This window comes from Felis catus, chromosome D4 (assembly GCF_018350175.1).
Source record: "Felis catus isolate Fca126 chromosome D4, F.catus_Fca126_mat1.0, whole genome shotgun sequence".
Classification (NCBI taxonomy): Eukaryota; Metazoa; Chordata; class Mammalia; order Carnivora; family Felidae; genus Felis; species Felis catus.
The window spans coordinates 65,719,765-65,742,479 of NC_058380.1; the positions used below are offsets into that span (position 1 = coordinate 65,719,765).

Genomic DNA, 22,715 nt, shown 5'->3' on the forward strand with positions numbered 1-22,715 from the left:
ATCCTCAGCAATAACTGATTACTTGACAATAACAAAGATCGATCAGGTTCAGTTGTAAATCAAAGCTTACAAATGGGCTAGGAGAAGCTTTCTTTTGCTGCTCTAGTTTCCTTAGATAGCACTGTCAGTGTGTATTTCAAGGTAGTAGTGATAGGAATATTGGCCTTGATATTTTACTACTTACTATCTCTTTGCTCATCAACATCAGGTGTATTGGGAATATCTTCAACATAATTATAATTGCAATACATTACCTGAGCATCTTTTACTAATGAAGGAGGGGAGAACATTGCATGGAATTAGCTAAGCCCTGGTGTCACAGGTTGAGTTCTGAGAGATTGTATCAGAGAAAAGCATCTTCCCACTGCTGAAAATTAATCACAAGGGATATCAAGTCTTTACCGAACTACACCAAGTTCAAAAGCCAGGAGGACAAGCAGAAACAGAGCAACAGCTTGAGAGAGCAGTTGAGCATCAGAGAGAGAGAGAGAGGGAGAGACAGAGAGGGAAAGAGAGTCCTGGGTAACTGCTGAAAAGTCTCTAATGGCAGCCACTGCTAACATTACTATAGGCAGGTATATGAGGGTCCCAAATGGCTTCCAGCATGAGAGATGGCTTTTAGGATAGACTAGCCTTTAGCATGAAAGTTTATATATCTCAACATGCTCTAAAATTTGTTTTACATCTCTGACAGCTCTGGCCTTGAGCCTATTTCAACCTTGATGCTGAAAAGTCTTTTAACTTTAGCTTCTTCTAAAACACACACACACACACACACACACACACACACACACACACACAAACACATACACACACACAGAGAGAGAGAGAGAGAGAGAGAGAGAGATTGTACATCTTCTCTATTCCTGGGGTAGCATTCTGTGTAGCTCTCTCATATAAGTACTTGCAACTTTGCACACGAGCTTTAGTCTATTACACAGTTCTAAGCAAATGACCTGGGAAAAACTAAGGATTATTTTTAATACTAGAGCATCCTTAAAGCAACTTCCTAAATATAGTATTAGGTTCCTAAACTATTCTTACATTTACTTGTTACTAGTTCAATCTTTCACTGGAGTAGTCCACCAGCAAGCCATTCACAACCTATATTTTGAACTTTCTAATTATGTTCTTTAAATCCAATGCTCTTTCATAAGTATTTCTATAATCACATACTAGTCTCTATCTTTTGACAATCTATAAATTATACAATAAAATGTTTTTTTCTTCATTTGTCTATCTATATCTATATCTATCTATCTATCTACCTATCTATCTATCTATCTATCTATCTATCCATCCATTCAGACTCTTCTAGTTGAAATGGAAAGAATACTGAACCTGGAGTAAAAACATCTGAGTATAGAAATTACCTCTATTATTATATATTTATGTGACCTTGGGAAATAACTTGAATGCTTCAATGCCTTCATTTCAGTTTCCTCATCTCCAAAATAAGAATATGAACATGTACTTAGCTCATAGAATTGTTATGAAATTAAATTAGATAATATAAGTGAAAGTTCCAGGCATTGGGTGCTCCATAAATATCTGTTGCCATTCAGTTGTGAGCTCTCATTGCCCTTGATGTTGCTTCCAAAATGTTTAGAGCCATTATGATGTTAAAGTACTTACTCAGACAAGGCTAAACTGAGCTATAAATTCACTGAGGCGTTCATATTTTCTCAAGGAACAAATCCAAAACTCTTCTTCAAAACTGTAACCATCCAAGGGTATAATAACTGCTTAGGATAATGGTGAAAGTTAGACAAAATTTCTCCAAAGGACAATTGTATTCTTACAAGGTAAAGACAAAAGGAAAGGTGCTCCCTTGAAAGCTATCCATCTATCTGTTCTCGATTCACCAGCTCTTTCACTTCTTTCCCTATCACACTCTCCCTCTTCTCTTTTTTACCCTTGTTCTCCACTCACATTTTTTTCTGTATCTGCAGCCCCTAGATTCCCACATAGAACCCTATGTATTTCAAAATCCAAGGTCTCAGCAAATACTACAGCAAGTCCCATAGCCCCTTTCTACTCCAAGGTCAGTCCATCAATGACCAGCATTATCATCACCCTGAAAGTTGTTGGATGTGCAGTCTCAGACCTCACCCCAGATGTACAGACACAGATCTGCATCTTAACAATATTGCCAGCTGATTCTTATGTACGTTAAAGTTTGAGAAGCACTGGTATAGCCAATAGTTCTCAACTCTGCCTGTACATTAGAACTACTTACAGAATTTTAAGAAATTTATGTGTCCAATCCTTGCCTTCATAAAAGATTCTGATCTAATTGGTGTGAGGTAGTGCCTGAGCATTACTATTTTTAAGAAGCTCCCAGATCATTCTAATGTGCTGCCTTGATTGAGAGTCTTTTCCCATCCCAGTCAGGTTTTAATACAGTAATACTTTTAAAACTTCAGCTCCTTGATCAGTAAGTATTTACATATTTAAATTGCTTTAGCTATCCATTTAGCAACACTGAAAAAGCTGTGCAATGAGACATACTCAAAAACACCGTGTTGTTTCTTGCAACACCTTGTGAATATATGATGATCTTAAAATTTAAAAATGTAAATTAAAAAAATTTGAAATACACGTAGACACACACATTTTGTTTTGTGAGCTTATATAACAAAAATTGGCTTAAGCTCAGTCTACATATCTCCTGCTGACATTTATAAAAAATAAATAAAGTTGCATTATAGGACACAGAGGCTTCCAAATGGAAAGTAAAAGCTGCTATACTCCAACCAATCTATCTTCCCAAAGGTAATAACGATTAGTATTTACTTTTACCTGCTAGAAAAACATTTTTATACCACGCAGATAGATTCACTTTTATTCTCACAGACCAGAATCACACCATATATTGTGCCCTTTTCATTTAATATATCTTAGAAATCCTTCCTTTTGGTGTATACCTTATTTTTTTCAATAGCATACTTTTCAGTTCTGTGTTTTGATTGAAGTCCTGGTTGTATCGAGTTCTTTTTTGATTCCTTTATGTTTCTATGAGGTTTGATAATTTTTCTATATCACACATTAAATGAATATCCTTATACACATATCTTGGCACAATTTGGTAAGGATATCTATGAGGTATATTTTAGTGCTATAATTCCTGGAACAAAAAGTATAGGCAGCTTTAATTTATATGTGTTACCAAATTGACACTAATGATGTATATGTCAACTGTCTCTCAGCACCAGTATTTGCTTCTGCATAATTTTGTCCTCACCAGCTCAAGATATTATCAAACCTTGTAATTTTTGTCAAAATGATATATAAAAATGAGATTTTATAGTTGTTTAATGTTGCATTTCTTTTTATATGAAAAGGTCAAACATCTTTTCAGATGTTTATTGGTTGTCTTCTCTTTTTTTAACTATATCTCTTTCTGACTTTTATGTTCAACCCAGACCAATTAAGTTCAGAAATCAGATGTTTAGGAGCAATGTTTCTTTTCTTTCGCTGATGTATTGGGAAAAAAACACTGAAAAGAACCAGAACAGAGAAAGGAGCCATTAGCTGGTATCATCCTAACCTGCACAGAAGAATATAAAGGATTCTATGGCTCAGAGAGGTACTTCTTTCAGATTTCTGATAAATGCTTAATTATGAGCAGAGTCGGAAACAGAAATTAGAGAAAGTCTGCTAGGGAAGGAAGGCCCTCTTTGGGCCATTGGTCTTTGAGCCAAAGACTTAGCATCCATTCCTATACCACACTAGATATCAGATAGCCTTCCATAAAAATAGGGGTCATCCTGCCTGAGAAAATGTTAAGCATGCCTAAGAAAAAGCTTGGGGATGGAGAAGGCCTAGTTAGAGGTTGAAATTCCCAAGGCAAAGCCAAAGACATATAACTAGTGCCAAAACTCACTCACATAGGTCTACACTGGGAATCTTCTTTGTTCTTTTTTATCAGTGGTTGTAAAATGGCTGTCTTCATCTCTAACAGTCTGTCCGAGAAGAGGCAGGGTGACTCTTTTTAAAATATTTCCATTCCGTCCCCCATTCAGAATAATTATCAGATATTAAAAGGACTTTTCAAAGAATTTTAAGGACTTACTAAAAAGAAGGTAAGCAGAAGTCTCAATTTAAACCTAAATACTATACTTTATTAAAAGTATATATGCCCAGAGAAATAATTAGAAAAATAGAAAAAAGCCAGGTACACACAGGTTGGCTTAATAACAAAGCCAGAGTTACTGAAGAGGCAGAGTTTTCAAATATAACATGTTGCCCTTTCTAAATGTATTTTCTAGCCCAGTTCCTACTCCACATACATCTAAATCTCATTAGAGAGTAATAAACAAACGATGAAAGAGCTAGTTTATAAAAATCCCTGTAAATGGCTATGACATATGTAGCACTACTTTATGGACCTGAAAATGTGATTTTATTAAAGGAAAGAGAGATTTACTTCTGAAAGGAAAACTTCCTCACTTACTTTTTTCTTTTTCTTTTGTTTTTTTTTTTTTTTTGGCTTCAGAGTACCCAAAGCTGCTTCATCACCCTGACCTCACCACAGTAATAGAGGCACCCAAGAAAGTCCTACCATGCAGAAGGCATGAGGCAGTAATTACAGAGTCCCTCCAGAAGAGGTGACATATTGTGGAAGTGACTTCATGTCCAGAAAAACATAGACAAAAATAAATAAATAAATAAATAAATAAATAAATAAATAAATAAGGTCGTAGCCAGCATTAATATGGCACCTGAGGGGAGGCTGCTCATTTCTATAAGAGGGAGACGCAAGACAAGCCAGTATGGCTTAGTGGGCAGAGGTGGGAGCACTGGAGTCTAAGTAAGCAAGGGAGTGAGGAAGACGCCATGTGACAGCAGGCCAGACTTGGAATAAGAACACCTGACATATATCCAGAAGGCTACAGAAATGATGATGAAGCAAATAGAATGTGGGATTCTGCACTGGAAGGTGGAACATGAATCAATGAAATAAAACCCATTATTTATTACCATATTCCCAGAGTGTGCTAAGGAAATACATGTACATGGATATATTTATTTATAGACCAGAATGTGGAACAATATTTTAAAAAATATGGCTCGTGTGATAAAATACCATGCAGCCATTTTAAATGTTTTAAAATAAATATTTAAAGAGTTTGGGATAAAGTTATACCATAAGATGGAAAAAAAGAATATTAACTTGTATACAGAATATGGTCCAAATAGTTATTAAAGAAATATATAGGTAGAGATATAGAAAAGATAGCAAAATATTAATGCTTATATTTTGTCATAGTAGAATGATGTTGTTTGCTATTGTGTTTACCATTTTAAAATAATATAATTAGGGGCACCTGGGTGGCTCAGTTGGTTAAGTGTCCAACTTTGGCTCAGGTCATGATCTCCCAGTTTGTGAGTTCAAGCCCCACATCAGAATCTGTGCTGACAGCTCGGGGTCTGGAGCCTGCTTCAGATTCTGTGTCTCCCTCTCTCTGTGCCCCTTCCCTGCTCATACTGTCTCTCTCTCAAAAATAAATAAACATTAAAAATTTTTTAAATAATAATATAATGACACTAAAAGTCTAAATGTAAAAATCTGGACAGACAGGTGTAAACAGTGTTGTGATTAATATTCTCATTCACATGCCTTTTTGTGTATTGGTCTCATAATTACTTTATGTAAAATGATACAAAGTTGTAGCAAAAAAACAGCTGCAAAGCTATATAATATATACTTTAAAAAGAGACTTGAATGCTGATCAGAAAGCTGTTAATTAAGCTTATCTCCAAATGAAAGTATTACAGGCATTAAAATTTTTTTTCATTGTCTTTCCTCCTTTTTTTTCTCTTCCTCTTCCTCCTCCTTTTCCACTTACCCTTCCTCCTCCTCCTCCTCCTCCTTCTCCTCTTTTCTCTTTCTCCTTTTTTCTTGTCTTCCAATTAATCAGGAAAATACATGTTATTAATCTCTTCAAATGTGCCTACATTTTTACTCCATGGATACTTTTCTGCCTAGTGTCTTTTGTGGCATTGTGGAAAGCAAAAGTACCATATTTTTGAAAGCAAGTTTGAGTCTTATCCATTCCATAAAGATTCCCAGGTGACTACTCTTTCCACCACCTCACACAACACCCCTGGAAGGATTTTCTATGTAGAACATGAGGTGTTGTATCCTACACTGACACTAGAATATAAACCCTAAGAAGGCAGAGTCCTTCACTCAATGTTCTCAGTTGATGGAATATATAGCTGTCTAATAAATATAACTGGGGCAATTAATATTGTTGGGTGCTTAATAGATATTGTTAACCCCAGGCTAACCATATTAACACCAGATTATTTAAACATTAATTAAGAAACAATTATACATTTTTCCTTCCATTGATTCAAGTTTAGTATTTTTCAAACATTTATCGGGTCCTCCTTTAATTAAGAAAATATTAAGAAGACAATAAACAAAACTTGTGCCTACCAAATTCCAAGGACTCCTTCTCCATAGTTCTTGCCACTCTTGTGCCTCAGAGGACAGAGGAGTATTTCTGGATTCCAAGATCAGTCACATTCACCTTAGTTTTCTTTCCAAATCCTGCATGCTTACAGGGAATGAGTATTTTATTCAAACATCTTGCAGTGAAGTATTTTCGCAGATCAAATATTGATATTTTGTGTGCATTTATTTACTCACAGTCAACTCATATTAAATCTGAAAGTCTCGCTTATTGTCTTACTATCTTTCATCTCAATTCCCATCTCTCTCATTGTCAGCCAAAATTGCCATAATATTTTCTCAGACCTCAACCGCATTACCACACCTTTAATCATGCATCATAATGAGATCGGGATGGCAAAAGGGGTTTTCAAATATGCAAATCTGGTCTCTTCATTTTGATCCTTTAAAATCATTCAGTATTTTGTTCACAAAATAAAATTTAAATTTCTTATTTTATCAAACAAGACTTAGTTTATCAAACAAGACTTATTTTATCAAGCAAGACTTTCATCGTCTGCCCCTTTCCATCTTTTGCACTCCTTTCACGTGACTATTACTCTGGGTATACTTAATTACTCTATGTGGTATTAATTTAATATACCCAGAAATATTTAAAATGATATATTTAAATACTTTTGGCTGCCCCAGCTGTTTCATGACCTTGAACCTTTTTACCCGATCACTTCTGACTAAAATATGCTCTTACAGACACCCCCAAGTTAACATAGGTATACAATCATATTTCTAGATTTGGCTGAAGCATCATTTGCTGTGAGAAGTTCCTCATTCAATTTGAGTTCAAGTTCCCAATACCAACTGTCATCCTCTCTCTGCACATGTCTCCATCTTAATGCCCTCTATGGTATTTTCTCATTGCTTGTGTGTCTCTACAATTCGAATGTGAGTAAATTAAAGAGAGTTTCAACTGTTTGAATCACCCTTTTATTGCCAACAGGAATTACTTAGTGGATTATACTTAGTAGGGTCTTCAAAAAGCATTTACGTTTAGTCAGGGAAGATGGCAACGTAGGAGGATGCTGGGCTCACTGCATCCTGCTGATCACTTAGATTCTACCCATATCTGCCTAAATAACCCAGAAAACCTCCAGAAGACTAGCAGAATGGACTCTTTGGAGCCAAGTGTAGACAAGAGGCCCACAGAAGAAGGTAGGAAGGGGGATACGCCGTGCGTGCTACACAGACTCGTGGGAGGGAGCCAGGGCAGTGGAGGGGCAGCCCACCCGGCAAGGCAGAGCTCCCAGTCTGGCTTGCAAAAGCGGAGGGGCCAGACTGTAGGAGTTCTGACAGCCAGCGGGACTTAACATCTGGAATGTTAAAAGTGAACAGCTCTGCTCTCGGAGAGAGGGGAGGATGAGAGGACACCAAAAGGGAGAGTTGCTGAGCCCTGGAAGACAGAGCTCAGCTTGGTAGGGAACAAAGGTGCTGGCAAGCATCATCTCCCTCTCCCACCCCCCAGCCGAAATTCCAAAGGGAACCAGTTCCTGTCACTGAATTTGCTTGCACCGTGCAAACACCCAACACTGTGCTTCTGTGGATCCATCCCTCTGATGGGTATGCCTCCCTCCCAGTGCTGCAGGGCCCCTACCTCAGGGGACCAACGACAGCAAAGCTAGCTAAGCCTAGCCCTCCTGCCCCTGTGCACCTTGCAGATCCACCCCAGCTAATACATCAGATCCCATCAAAGCAGAACCACAAGCCTGGCAGTCTGCAAGTAGCCCAGACAGGAGCCACACCACTCCACGGTGAGTTCTGCCCCTGGGAGAGGAGAAGATAAGGTACACACCAGTCTGATTGTGGTCCCAGCAGTGGGCTGGGGGCAGACATCAGGTCTGACTGTGGCCCCACCCACCAACACAAGTTACTCTGTACAATACAGAGGAAGTGCCCTACAGTTTAGAGCCACCCCAGGGACTACCCAAAATGATGAAATTGAAGAATTCTCCTCAAAAGAAACTCCAGGAAGTAGAGACAACTAACGAATTGATCAAAAACAATTTAAGCAATATAACAGAACAAGAATTTAGAATAATAGTCATAAAATTAATCTCTGGGCTTGAAAAAAGTATAGAGGACAGCAGAGAATCTATTGCTACAGAGATCAAGGGACAAAGAAATAGTCATGAGGAGCTAAAAAATGCTATAAATGAGGTGCAAAATAAAATGGAGGCAACCACAGCACAGACTGAAGAGGCAGAGGAGAGAATAGGTGAATTAGAAGATAAAATTATGGAAAAAGATGAAGGTGAGAAAAAGAGAGATTAAAAAATCCGGGAGTATGAGGGGAGAATTAGAGAACTAAGTGATGCAATCAAACGGAAAAATATCCGTATAATAGGAATTCCAGAAGAGGAAGAGAGAGAAAAAGGGGTTGAAGGTGTATATGAACAAATCATAGTTGAGAACTTTCCTGATCTGGGGAAGGAAAAAGGCACTGAAATCCAAAAGGCACAGAGAACTCCTTTCAGACATAACTTGAATCCATCGTCTGCACAACATATCATAGCAAAACTGGCAAAATATAAGGATAAAGAGAAAATTTTGAAAGAAGCTAGGGATAAATAGGCTATAACCTACAAAGGGAGACCCAAAGACTAGTGTCAGACCTATCTACTGAAACTTGGCAGGCCAGAAAGGAATGGCAGGAAATCTTCAATGCGATGAACAGAAAACATATGTAGCCAAGAATCCTTATCCAGCAAGTTTGTCATTCTGAATAAAGGAGAGATAAAGGTCTTCCCAACTAAACAAAAACTGAAGGAATTCATCACCACTAAACCAGTCCTACAAGAGATCCCAAGGGAGATTTTGTGAGTGAAATGTTGCAAGGACCACAAAGTACCAGAGACATCACTAGAAGCATGAAACCTACAGACATCACAATGACTCTAAACCCATATCTTTCAACAATAACACTGAATGTTAATGGACTAAATGCTCCAACCAAAAGGCATAGGGTATCAGAATGGATAAAAAAAATAAGACCCATCTATTTGCTGTCTACAAGAGACTCATTTTAGAGCCAAGGACACCTTCAGATTGAAAGTAAGGGGATGGAGTACTATCATGCTACTGGAAGTCAAAAGAAAGCTGGAGTAGCCATACTTATATCAGACAAACTAGACTTTAAATTAAAGGCTGTAACAAGAGATGAAGAAGGGCATTATATAATAATCACAGGGTCTATCCATCAGGAAGAGCTAACAATTATAAATGTCTATGCGCCGAATACGGGAGCCCCCAAATATATAAAACAATCACAAACATAAGAAACCTTATTGATAAGACTGTGGTATTGCAGGAGACTTTAATACCCTACTTACAACAATGGATAGATCATCTAGACACAGGATCAATAAAGAAACATGGGCCCTGAATGATACATTGGATCAGATGGACTTGACAGATATATTTAGAACTCTGCATCCCAAAGCAACATAATATACTTTCTTCTCGAGTGCACATGGAACATTCTCCAAGATAGATCACATCTTGGATCACAAAACCCCTTCATAAGTATAAAAGAATTGAGATCATACCATGCACACTTTCAGGCCACAATGCTATGAAACTTGAAATCAACCACAGGAAAAAGTCTAGAAAACCTCCAAAAGCATGGAGGTTAAAGAACACCCTACTAAAGAATGAGTGGGTCAACCAGGCAATTAGAGAAGAAATTAAAAAATATATGGAAACAAACGAAAATGAAAACACAACAATCCAAATGCTTTGGGATGCAGCAAAGGCAGTCCTGAGAGGAAAATACATTGCAATCCAGGCCTATCTCAAGAAACAAGAAAAATCCCAAATACAAAATCTAATAGCACACCCAAAGGAAACAGAAGCAGAATAGCAAAGACACCCCAAACCCAGCAGAAGAAGAGAAATAATAAAGATCAGAGCAGAAATAAACAATATAGAATCTAAAAAAAAAAACTGTAGAGCAGATCAACGAAACCAAGAGTTGGTTTTTTGAAAAAATAAACACAATTGAAAAACCTCTAGCCAGGCTTCTCAAAAAGAAAAGGGAGATGACCCAAATAGATAAAATCATGAATGAAAATGCAATTATTACACCAATCCCTCAGAAATACAAGCAATTATCAGGGAATACTATGAAAAACTATATGCCAACAAACTGGACAACCTGGAAGAAATGGACAAATCCTAAGCACCCACCCACTTTCAAAACTGAAACAGGAAGAAATAGAAAACTTGAACAGACCCATAACCAGTGAAGAAATTGAATCAGTCATCAAAAATCTCCCGACAAATAAGAGTCCAGGACCAGATGTCTCCCCTGGGGAATTCTACCAGATATTTGAAGCAGAGATAATACCTATCCTTCTCAGGCTGTTCCAAAAAATAGAAAGGGAAGGAAAACTTCCAGACTCATTCTATGAAGCCAGCATTACTTTGATTCCTAAACCAGAGACCCAGCAAAAAAAGAGAACTACAGGCCAGTGATGAATATGGATGCAAAAATTCTCAATAAGATACTAGCAAATCAAATTCAACAGCATATAAAAAGAATTATTCATCATGATCAAGTGGGATTCATTCCTGGGCTGCAAGGCTGGTTCAACATTCATAAATCAATCAATGTGATACATCACATTAATAAAAGAAAAGAAAAACACCATATGATCCTGTCAATCAATGCAGAAAAAGCATTTGACAAAATTCAGCATCCTTTCTTAATAAAAACCCTCGAGAAAGTCGGGATAGAAGGAACATACTTAAACATCATAAAAGCCATTTATGAAAAGCCCACAGCTAATATCATCCTCAATGGGGAAAAACTTTCCCCCTGAGATTCCCCCTGCTCCCCCTGAGAGCTTTCCCCCTGAGATCAGGAACACGACAGCGATGTCCACTCTCACTACTGTTGTTTAACATAGTTGGAAGTGCTAGCATCAGCAATCAGACAACAAAAGGAAATCAAAGGCATCAAAATTGGAAAAGATGAAGTCAAGCTTTCACTTTTTGCAGATGACATGATATTATACGTGGAAAACCCGAAAGGCTCCACCAAAAGTCTACTAGAACTGAGACATGAATTCAGCAAAGTCGCAGGATACAAAATCAATGTACAGAAATCAGTTGCATTCTTAATACACTAATAATGAAGCAACAGGAAGACAAATAAAGAAACTGATCCCATTCACAATTGCACCAAGAAGCATAAAATACCTAGGAATAAACCTAACCAAAGATGTAAAAGATCTGTATGCTGAAAACTATAGAAAGCTTATGAAGGAAATTGAAGAAGATATAAAGAAATGGAAAAACATTCCCTGCTCATGGATTGGAAGAATAAATATTGTCAAAATGCCAATACTACCCAAAGCTATCTACACATTCAATGCAATCCCAATCAACATTACACCAACATTTTTCTCGAAGCTAGAACAAGCAATCCTAAAGTTTGTATGGAACCACAAAGGACCCTGAATAGCCAAAGTAATATTGAAGAAGAAAACCAAAGCGGAGGCATCACAAATCCCAGACTTTAGCCTCTACTACAAAGCTGTAATCACCAAGACAGCATGGTATTGGCACAAAAACAGACACATAGACCAAAATAGAATGGATATTCCTGAATTGGACCCACAAAAGTATGGCCAACTAATCTTTGACAAAGCAGGAAAGAATATCCAATGGAACAAAGACAGTCTCTTTAACAAATGGTGCTGGGAGAACTGCACAGCAACATGCAGAAGAATGAAACTAGACCACTTTCTCACACCATTCACAAAAATAAACTCAAAATGGTAAAGGACCTGAATGTGAGACAGGAAACCATCAAAACCCTAGAGGAGAAAGCAGGAAAAGACCTTTATGACCTCAGCCGTAGCAATCTCTTACTTGACACATCCCCAAAGGTAAGGGAATTAAAAGCAAAAATGAACTATTGGGACCTCATGAAGATAAAAAGCTTTTGCACTGCAAAGGAAACAATCAACAAAACTAAAAGGCAACCAATGGAATGGGAAAAGATATTTGCAAATGACATATCAGACAAAGGGCTAGTATCCAAAATCTATAAAGAGCTCTCCAAACTCCACACCTGAAAAACAAATAATCCAGTGAAGAAATGGGCAGAAAACATGAATAGACACTTTTCTAAAGAAGACATCCAGGTGGCAAACAGGCACATGAAATGATGCTCAACGTCGCTCCTCATCAGGGAAATACAAATCAAAACCACACTCAGATACCACCTCACGCCAGAGTGGCTAAAATGAACAAATCAGGAGACTATAGATGCTGGAGAGGATGTGGAGAAACGGGAACCCTCTTGCACTGTTGGTGGAATGCAAACTGGTGCAGGCACTCTGGAAAACAGTGTGGAGTTTCCTCAAAAAATTAAAAATAGATCTACCCTATGACCCAGCAATAGCACTGCTAGGAATTTACCCAAGGGATACAGGAGTGCTGATGCATAGGGGCACTTGCACCCCAATGTTTATAGCAGCACTCTCAACAATAGCCAAATTATGGAAAGAACCTACATGTCCATCAACTGATGGATGGATAAAGAAATTGTGGTTTATATACACAATGGAATACTACGTAGCAATCCGAAAGAATGAAATATGGCATTTTGTAGCAACATGGATGGAACTGGAGATTGTTACGCTAAGTGAAATAAGTCACACAGAGAAAGACAGATACCATATGCTTTCACTCTCATGTGGATCGTGAGAAACTTAACAGAAGACCATGGGGGAGGGGAAGAAAAAAAAAGTTAGAGAGGGAGGGAGCCAAACCATAAGAGACTCTTGAAAACTGAGAACAATCTGAGGGTTGCTGGGGGGTGGGAGGAGGGGAGGGTGTGTGATGCATATTGAGGAGGGCACCTGTTGGGATGAGCACTGGGTATTATATGGAAACCAATCTGACAATAAATTTCATATAAAAAAAGCACTTATCAAATGAACACACACACATAACAAACATCAAATCTTCAAAAATACCTCGTTGCTGTATGTTCTAATAAAACTTCCATTTTCCATAGTTCCTACAGTAGAAGGGAAGACCGAAGTGGTGCTTTACTCTTTTAAAGTCCAGAGCCTTTTCCGTATGGCCTGGTACATCAGGTGACAAAAACTAGGGAGTATCTATTCTTAGACTTTGATCTGCATCAAAATCATCTAGCTGCTCCCTCAGAAAATCTCAACCATTAAAGTTAGCATATGGTTTGGGCATCTGTATTTTAACATATGATCCTGATTCACATGAAATCCAATGACCAGAGCTATGGAATCTGCCTTGAATAATTTCTATTTGTTTTACAATGTTTAAGAGGTCTTAAAAGGATATGTAATGCTGCTCCATTTTTACTAGAACATTTATTCTATCCTTTGGGAGTATCATCTTGTCTACTTTCTTTGTCTTTAAAATCAATCAATTCTTGCCTTGATGCTCCTAAAAATTTTCCCCCTCAATACTTCCCTCCATCCATTTTAATTAAACCACAGATCCCAAGTCTTTGAAGACTGCTCATGTCTTATTTTAGACTGAACCTTCCTTGCACTGATATCAGCTACGGATCAAAACATCTCTCAGTTGACCCTTTGGGACTCTGCTGCTTAGTTTTCAGAGGCAATAGTATGTATATATGGCATTCTTCATTAAGCTCTCAGAATAACTTGAGGGTTTAAAGCATCTAAATGGAAGAGAACCTATGAATTTTGGAGCTCTTTCTCTCTAACATACCATATCTTAAATGGCATGTTTCCCCCAAGCAAGATCTTCTTTAAGTTATAAAACTCACACACAGTAATATAAAGCAATTCTTGGTCTGATACAACAACATAATGCCCTAAGGGTAAGTACTTTCAGAAGTAAAAACAATGGTATTATGCTTTGAGTATCTTTGTAGATTTAAAAGATGATTAAAAGAGGGGCGCCTGGGTGGCTCAGTCCATTGAGAATCCGACTTGGGTTCAGGTCATGATTTCACAGTTTGTGGGTTTGAGCCCCATGTTGGGCTCTGTACTGACAGCTCAGAGCCTGGAGCCTGCTTCACATTCTGTGTGTGTCTCTCTCTGTCCCTTTCCTGCCTGTGCTCTCTCTCCCTCAAAAATAAAAAAATAAACATTTAAACAAAAAGATGATTACAAATTTCAATAGTTTTTTGTACTTTAAGTTTTGTAGTAGGGAATGATTTGGAATTTTACTATCTCTCTTATTATGGTACTTCAGGGTACTTATAAATCTGTTATGCAAAAAAATAGTTCTCATGTTTCACTCAGAAGCATTGATGCCTTTTCTCTACCACAGAAGGAAAAACAAAACAGATGAAAAAAAGGAATGGAAAGTTAACTATTCTTATTGTCAAAGTACATTCAGATGAAATCTGTTTTGCTATGAATTTGTGCACTGTGTGTTTGTTAACATACAAATGCCAAGTATCAGTACCAGCTATAAAGCCAATAGTTCTTATCCTATTTGCATTAACATGAACTCTGGATTCAAATTCACATGACACTTTATAAGAAAAAGGAAATCTAGGGACACCTGGGTGGCTCAGTCAGTTAAGTGTCTGATTTTGGCTCAGGTCATTATCTCACGGTTCCTGGGTTCCAGGTCCACATCAGGCTCTTTGCTGACAGCTCAGAGCCTGGAGCCTGCTTCAGATTCTGTGTCTCCCTCTCTCTCTGTCCCTTCTCTGCCCACACTATGTCTCTCTTTGTCTCTCAAAAATGAATAAACGTTTGAAAAAAAAAAGAAAAGAAAAAGGAAATCTGTAACTTGATCTGAACAGAATTAAGAAGAGCGTCTGCTTTCTGGTAATCCTCCGTGTTATAAATGGGAAAAGATCTGTGTCACCTCCCTTAAGGTATGAACTCCTGATGTCAGGCACAATGCCCTAGCCATTTGGCTTCTCAACAAGGATTCCATCCAATCCTAGACACCAGGAAGACTGCCCTTTAGAAGTTGCTCAAGCAACAAACATTTGAATAACAATAACACTCCTTACTCAATGTTAATGTACCTACTAGCACTGTGCTAGTGTTTTGTGTGTAAACTAATCTGTAATGTATTATGTAGACCTTTCTTATATTCATTTTTATAAGTAGAAAACAATTACTCAGAGAATTGAAATGACCTGCCTAAAGTCACAGTTAGAAAAATAGGAAAGCCTGGATTTCACCTTCATCTGTCTAATTCCAGCTTCTAATCTCCTAGCCTCTGTGCACTATGATGATGAGATCAACAGTATTCTATGGATCTGGAACAGTCCTACCCAGTTCCCTTACTGCACACAGTGAACTTGTCTTGTCTTCTCCTTAGAACGGGAGTGTGGCCATTGTCCTTAGAGGTTTTCTTGTTGAAATTATTCTTCCATTTAAAGCTTCATCTATTTTCCTTCTGCAAAGTGCAAAGTTTGGTATTTAAAAAAAAAAAAAAAAAATATATATATATATATATATATATATATATATATATATATATTTCTGAAATTCTTATAATTCTTGAAATTCTTGAAATTCTTAAATATATATATATTTCTGAAATTCTTATAATTCTTATATATATATAAAATATATATATATATATTTCTGAAATTCTTAAGACCTTCCATCCATGGAAAGTTTTGAGAATAATTCATTCCCTCAATAAGAAAAGTGGGTATCCTTTCTCCTCAGATATCTACCTTCAGTAATTTATTATTTTATTTAGATTAACCACTGAAGGAGAGCAATAGGAACTGTTGTGAAAATGCAATACAAAAATATGTGTAAAAGATAAATCATAGTGCCTGGTACACAGAAGGTATTCTGTATGTTCCACTGCATGCTACACTAATGCTTCCTCATAGAATGCTCTAGAAAGGCCTTAGGCTTTCCTACTATAAGGAATGTCTTGCTTGAGTTATTCCTGAGCAATAAGACAAAAGACATTGAGATTCTTCATGTCAATTTTATGGAGAAGTAGAGAAATATGTCATTAGCGTATGCCAGAAACCCTAGGAATTATCTTTTGATATTTCCTAAGTGATCATGCTACTCTTTTCTTTTTGAAGCCAGTGTTATTTTGCAATAAAGATAAAATGTTTCAAAATCTTAATAATTTGGGCATTTTGTTATCTAATTTTCAGGTCCACGTGAAAAGGTTAAAACAAATGTTAAATAATGCTTGAGTTCAGAAGGAAATCTAGTTCTCTGGAAATCTCCACTTAAAGCCCAGTATTTACAAAAATACAATTTTGTGTTTTTTAATAATCACTACTAAATGATTATATAGTTCTTTTTTTGAGAAACAAAGAAATCTAGTTCATTTGGAATAAGTTCCAAATTTCCAAGGAATTCCATGAGATACATATAATTCCTATTTTAAGATATGGAAGCTGAGACCTTGAGAAGTTAATTTTCAAAGGGTACAAAGCAAGTACCACCAATGATGTGCTTCTTAGGCCTGGGTTTCCCAGACAACAAGCAGGCTGAGAAGCTGATAATGGGGTCCCAAAAGGAGCTCATGCAGGCTGAGCATCCAGGTGCTCCCTTCCCCAGAGAATCACAATATTGCACAGGTCACAAGGTCTCAGATGCTGGACCATGAACATCCCAGACAACTATAAATAGCTAGTACCCAAAATTCAAATGGCCAGTTTATTACTCCCGTGATAAGACCACTTTCTCATGTTTGCCATTTAAGAAAAAAGACCCACAATCTCCTAAATGGAAGCCATGCTGTGCAGTGGTGATAGACTGGCAGACCATGTATATATGTGTCACTGATCTTGCCTTGTGAGATTTTCTTTTCTCTAATAAAACCTATTCCTTATCTCTTACCATAAATTGATGTGGAATTCATCCTGATCCTTTGCCTGACAAGGAGCATCTCGAAACAAACCTACTCAGTACCATAATTGTCTTGCTACTTTAAATGGTAAGGTTTTTAAGAAAAGTTGTTTTAAACTTCTTTCAGTAGAAGAAAGAATTCCTAAATTGATTATGAGCAAAAAAGAATGCCCTATCCTTCTCTCAAAAATAAAAATTAGTAAATAAATAAAAAGGGACACCTCGGTGGCTCAATCAGTTAAGTGTCCAATTCTTGATTTCGGCTCATGGTCTCATAATTGTGAGATCAGGCTCTGCACTAGGTATGGAGCCTGCTTAAGATTCTCTCTCTCCCTCTCACTCTGCCCCTCCCCCACTCACATGCATTCTCTCTCTCAAAAAAAAAATGAAATAAAAAATTAAAAAAAAGAATGCTCCATTTGTTCAGAAACATGGCCATAATAACTATGTCTGGTGTAAAATCATTAAAATACTCCAATCTTGGGGCACCTGAGTGGCTCAGTCTGTTAAACATCTGACTTTGGCTCGGGTCATGATCTTGCGGTCTGTGAGTTCAAGACCAGCATCAGGCTCTGTGCTGACGGCTCAGAGCCTGGAGCCTGCTTTGGATTCTGTGTCTCCCTCTCTCTCTGCCCCTGCCCTGCTCTTGCTCTCTCTATCTCTCTCAAAAATAAATAAACATTTTTTAAAAATTAAAAAAATTATACTCCAATCTTATTTCCTCTACCTCCTCTATTCTCCCCTGCCACATAAAACTCCTATATATACATACTAATATTGATTACTTATTTGTCTACATTAATCCATTACAAGTAAATAATTACATATTTTAAGCAATTTTAGAGATTATCACATTGACTGTAAGAAATCAACAGAATTTTCTCTTGCTCAATATCTCATCTTACTGTTGTTTCATTCTTCCTTGTACTTAAAATTGCCTTCACGATTCCTTGCCTCCCTGGGTTGCTCTAATCTTTATGGCTTATACACTTCCAGAAACTGAAAATGAAATAACTTCTTAGCCTTTTTTATTTTATTGAACAAATATTTATCAGAGTGTATAATATACCCGGTAGCACCATTTTTCTAGCTAGGTCTCCTAAGACAAGGGAAATAAAAGCAAAGAGAAATGTTTGGGACACATCAAAATAAAAAAAAACTTCTGCACAGCAGAGGAAACCATCAATAAAACTAAAAGGCAATTTCCCGAATTGGAGAAGGTATTTGCAAATGACATATTCAATAAAGGGTTAGTATAAAAAAAAATACAAAGAACTTATACAACTCAATACCCAAAAAACCATAAAGAATCTAATAAAAACATGGGCAGAAGATATGAATAGACATTTCTCTAAAGAAGACATGCAGATGGCCAAAAGACACATGAAAAGATGTTCAACATCATTCATCATCAGGAGAATGCAAATCAAAACCACCATGAGATATCCATATCACACCAGTCAAAATGGCTACAATCAACAACACAAGAGACAACTAAGTGTTGGTGAGGATGTGGAGAAAAAGGAACTCCCATGCACTGTTGGTGGGAATGCAACTTGGTGAACCCATTGTGGAAAACAGTATGGAGGTTCCTCAAAAAATTAAAAATTAGACTACTGGGTATTCACCAAAAAAAAAAAAAAAATACAAAAAATACGAATTCAAAGGGATACATGCACCCTATGTTTATCACAGCATTATTTACAATAGCTACACTACAGAAGCAGTCCAAGTGTCCATAGACAGATGAATGGATAAAGAAGAAGTAGTATATATAAACAATGGAATATTACTCAGCCATAAAAAGAATGAAATCTTGCCATTTGCAACCACATGGATAAGCTAGAGAGTATATAATGCTTAGTGAAATAAGTCAGTCAAAGACAAATACCATATGATCTCACGCACATGCGGAATTTAAGAAACAAAACAAATGAGCAAAAGAAAGAGAGAGAGAGAAAGAGACAAACCAAGAAATAGACTCTTAACTATAGAGAACAAACTGATGGTTACCAGAAGGAAGGTTGGTAGAGGGATAGGGGCAACAGGGGATGGGGATTAAAGAGTACACTTATCAAGGTGAAAAAAAATAATAAAATGAAATGGAAAAAGAGATTAGAAAAAAAAAAGGAGAGTGTACAATATATCAGCCCTGTGATAGATGCTGAGTATATACTTGAAAATAAAACTCACACAATCCTTTAACTCTTAGAGCTTACATTCACTGGAGGAGAGAGATAATAAGCAATTAAACAAACGAATGTTTATAAAATATTGAATTGTAAAAGTTTCTATTAAAAAATGGAGAGTAATAAAAATAAAAAATAAAATCATTCCAACCTCTCTGTATCTCCTCTCACTCTTAGTTTTGGAGACCTCTAATTAACCCTTTCCCCAATCTGTCACTTTATACTAGTATCTCTACCTTTAGCCCTGCTCCTTCTCCTCAAGTTGTCTCTCTCTGTCTCCTAAAAGCTTCCAAAAATATGCTTTATATTAATTCACCCAATTAACTTTAATAAAATGGAAGTTATTTACATGAAATTAAATAGTATCATATTGGCAACAATGAACAAAAGACAGGAATTTGATTTGTGAAACATCATGGTACAATCACTGGACTTCCAAGCTGGTAATGTTCTAAAAATTCACATCCACAATTCCATCTGGATAGAGAACTATCAGCCAAACCGGGCCAGATTTACACATTCTTTTTAGAACTGGTGCTGAAAAAGTAATTTCAAACATTTAAACTCAGCATTACTTTTTAAAACTTGAAGTAGGAAGTGGGCAAGTATAATTGAAGTGCACTAATGACTTTCAGTGGAGCTTTAACCTACATTAATCAGAAGTGTTCTCATTGTTTGCGAATGGACTTTATAGAAATGGCTTTGCAAGGTTTTGCTTACCCATTCTGGCAGTTGGAAGCAGCATAATTTATTTGCAAAGCATCCTTTATGCAAACTATATCCATTCCCCAAATGTTCCCTTGAATTAAATAAGGCAAGAGTGTAGACAGAATAAATTAAAGAAAATCATAGCATGCAAATATTATAGAAGGAATTAATTAAAACCCGCATGGCATTTGGCCAGAAAAAGAGAAGGAGAAACTAATAAGTATATTCAAGTACAGGAAAAAATAACTTTAGATGATATTTGGAGGAAATGAAATGTTGAAAGTGATAGAGAATAGCTGAAACTGGCATTATTATAAAGGAAACAAGACTATTTTACCAAAACAGGAATAAACAGAATTCCAAATTAAATATGACAACAATATTATATAAGTCTACAGTTAAATATAAAAGAGGAAAGAGGATTTTCTTCTAAGAAATTACCACAAATTGCATTCAACTAAGATGCAGTTGTAGTATATCTTATAGGAAGTTGTAGTATATCTTATACCTATCTTATAGGTAGTATATCTTTAATAAAAGAGGTTTTTAGGTCTCCTATGATATACTCAATTTCATTTCAGAGGTATAATCACAATTATGAAATAAGAAACTTTTAAAAAAAGGGTTCACTGTACCTCCTTGAAGAATTCTACCTGAACATTTCTGGGTAAAGTCAAAATGGTTATGCATTCTTCTAAAATAATTAAGGAATTGAGTCTATGGGATTGTTAGATCTTCTGGTTAACCAGGTTTTAGACAATCCTTTGTATATCAAGCCTATGTAATAATTTCCCTGAATGTAAGTATTAAATAAATTCATGGTCTAGTGGTGGAGATGTTCAAGTAAGTGGCTGATTATAGTACAATGTGATATGAAGTACAAGAGAGTTTTGTAAGTTGCTGGAGAGCAGAGGAGGAATTCCTAACCTAGGCTTGGAGGAGTCAGGGAAGATTGCAAAACTGGTATACTTGCAATAAGTCTTAAAAGATTACCAAGAATGTAAAGTTGCGAAGGACGTTTTAGACTAAGAGAGAGCACATCCAAAGCCACAGAGGTGTGAAGGTCCCTGCCCAGCTGCTTCCCAATATTTGGCAATGTTTGAGCATGAGAGGAATTGAGGAAAAAGTAAAAATGAAACTAGAAATTAGAGCATAGAAATTAGAGTATAGGCCAAAACAAACACTTGCAGTTAAGTGGACTTTCATATTATAGCCTCTGCTATAATGTATATAAGAATAACACATAAATTGCACTAATCCTAACCCATGTTGTATCTAGTCTTCTAGATCTAGAAACTGGACTTGTAATTCTATATTAATGTTATCCATATATTGTCTTATAGTTTCTTTCTCTTAAAGTAAATAAAATGTTTGAGTTGTCAATGTAGCTATATTTTTAAAAATTGTATCCTATAGGAAAGGCTACCCACATTTATGTATATCTTGCAGATTATAGTACAATGTGATCACAAAGTAACGTGATTACAAACTAATCAGAATCATGCAGAATATTTGTTAAAAATTTAGATTCCTGGCATTAAACGATAATATAAGAATCCCAGGGCCCAAGAATTTGCCTTTCAGCAAGCTCTCCAGATTCTTCTGATATGGCCTCATAACAACACATGGACATTCTTTATCTAAAGAATGCTCATTGTGGGGCGCCTGGGTGGCTCAGTCGGTTAGGCAGCCGACTTCGGTTCAGGTCATGATCTCATGGTCTGTGAGTTCGAGCCCTGCTTCGGGCTCTGTGCTGACAGCTCAGAGCCTGGAGTCTGTTTCGGATTCTGTGTCTCCCTCTCTCTGACCCTCCCCCATTCATGCTCTGTCTCTCTCTGTCTCAAAAATAAATAAACGTTAAAAAAATTTTTTTTAAAAAAAGAATGCTCAGTGCAAATGAAAAGATCTATTTTTAAAAAATTTGTAATGTTTATTATTTTTTTATTTTTGAGAAAGAGAGATAGAGTGTGAGCAGGGAAGGGGTAGAGAGAGAGGGAGACACAGAATCTGAAGAAGGCTCCAGGCTCCAACCTGTCAGCAAAGAGCCTGACGCGGGGCTCAAACCCATGGACTGCGAGATCATGACTTGGGCCAAACATGGGCACTTAATCGGCTGAGCCACCCAGGGGCCCCTGAAAAGATCCATTCTCTTTCCACTATGTATACTGAATAGGAAGCTGAGATCATAAGACTTTAAAATTAGAACCTACTTGATGATAGAGGACCTAATTCTGTCCTAATTAATTTCTGTCTAATTCCTTTAGATTGGAAGTCACTCACTGAGAGAAAACCGATAAGCAACAGAGAGTCAAGCACTTCGGCATGTCAAACACCATGATCTAGCTCTGACTTACAAGCTACCAATCTTATCCTCTGGCCAATGTGTTACTAGTCACAAAACCAAATAAAAAAACCTAACACACTGCATTTCTTACCATTCTATGGTCTTACAGAACTTTTTCGTAAGTTAATGCCTTTGTAGAACTTGAGTCCACTGCCTAAAAAGCCTAATTAGATCTT

The 22,715-nt window shown here is 36.8% G+C and overlaps 1 long non-coding RNA gene across 2 annotated transcripts in view; it reads right to left on the bottom strand.

Moving 5' to 3' along the window:
- Window positions 1-22,715, bottom strand: part of LOC123381523 — an 85,097-nt gene that overhangs the window by 61,103 nt on the left and 1,279 nt on the right. The window contains exon 2 of one of the 2 annotated variants that reach the window (XR_006588592.1): window positions 6,449-6,562. This is a non-coding gene — a long non-coding RNA (uncharacterized LOC123381523). Of the gene's footprint in view, window positions 1-6,448; window positions 8,431-22,715 lie in introns of those variants that run through there. The other variant, XR_006588591.1, reaches the window with a different exon arrangement.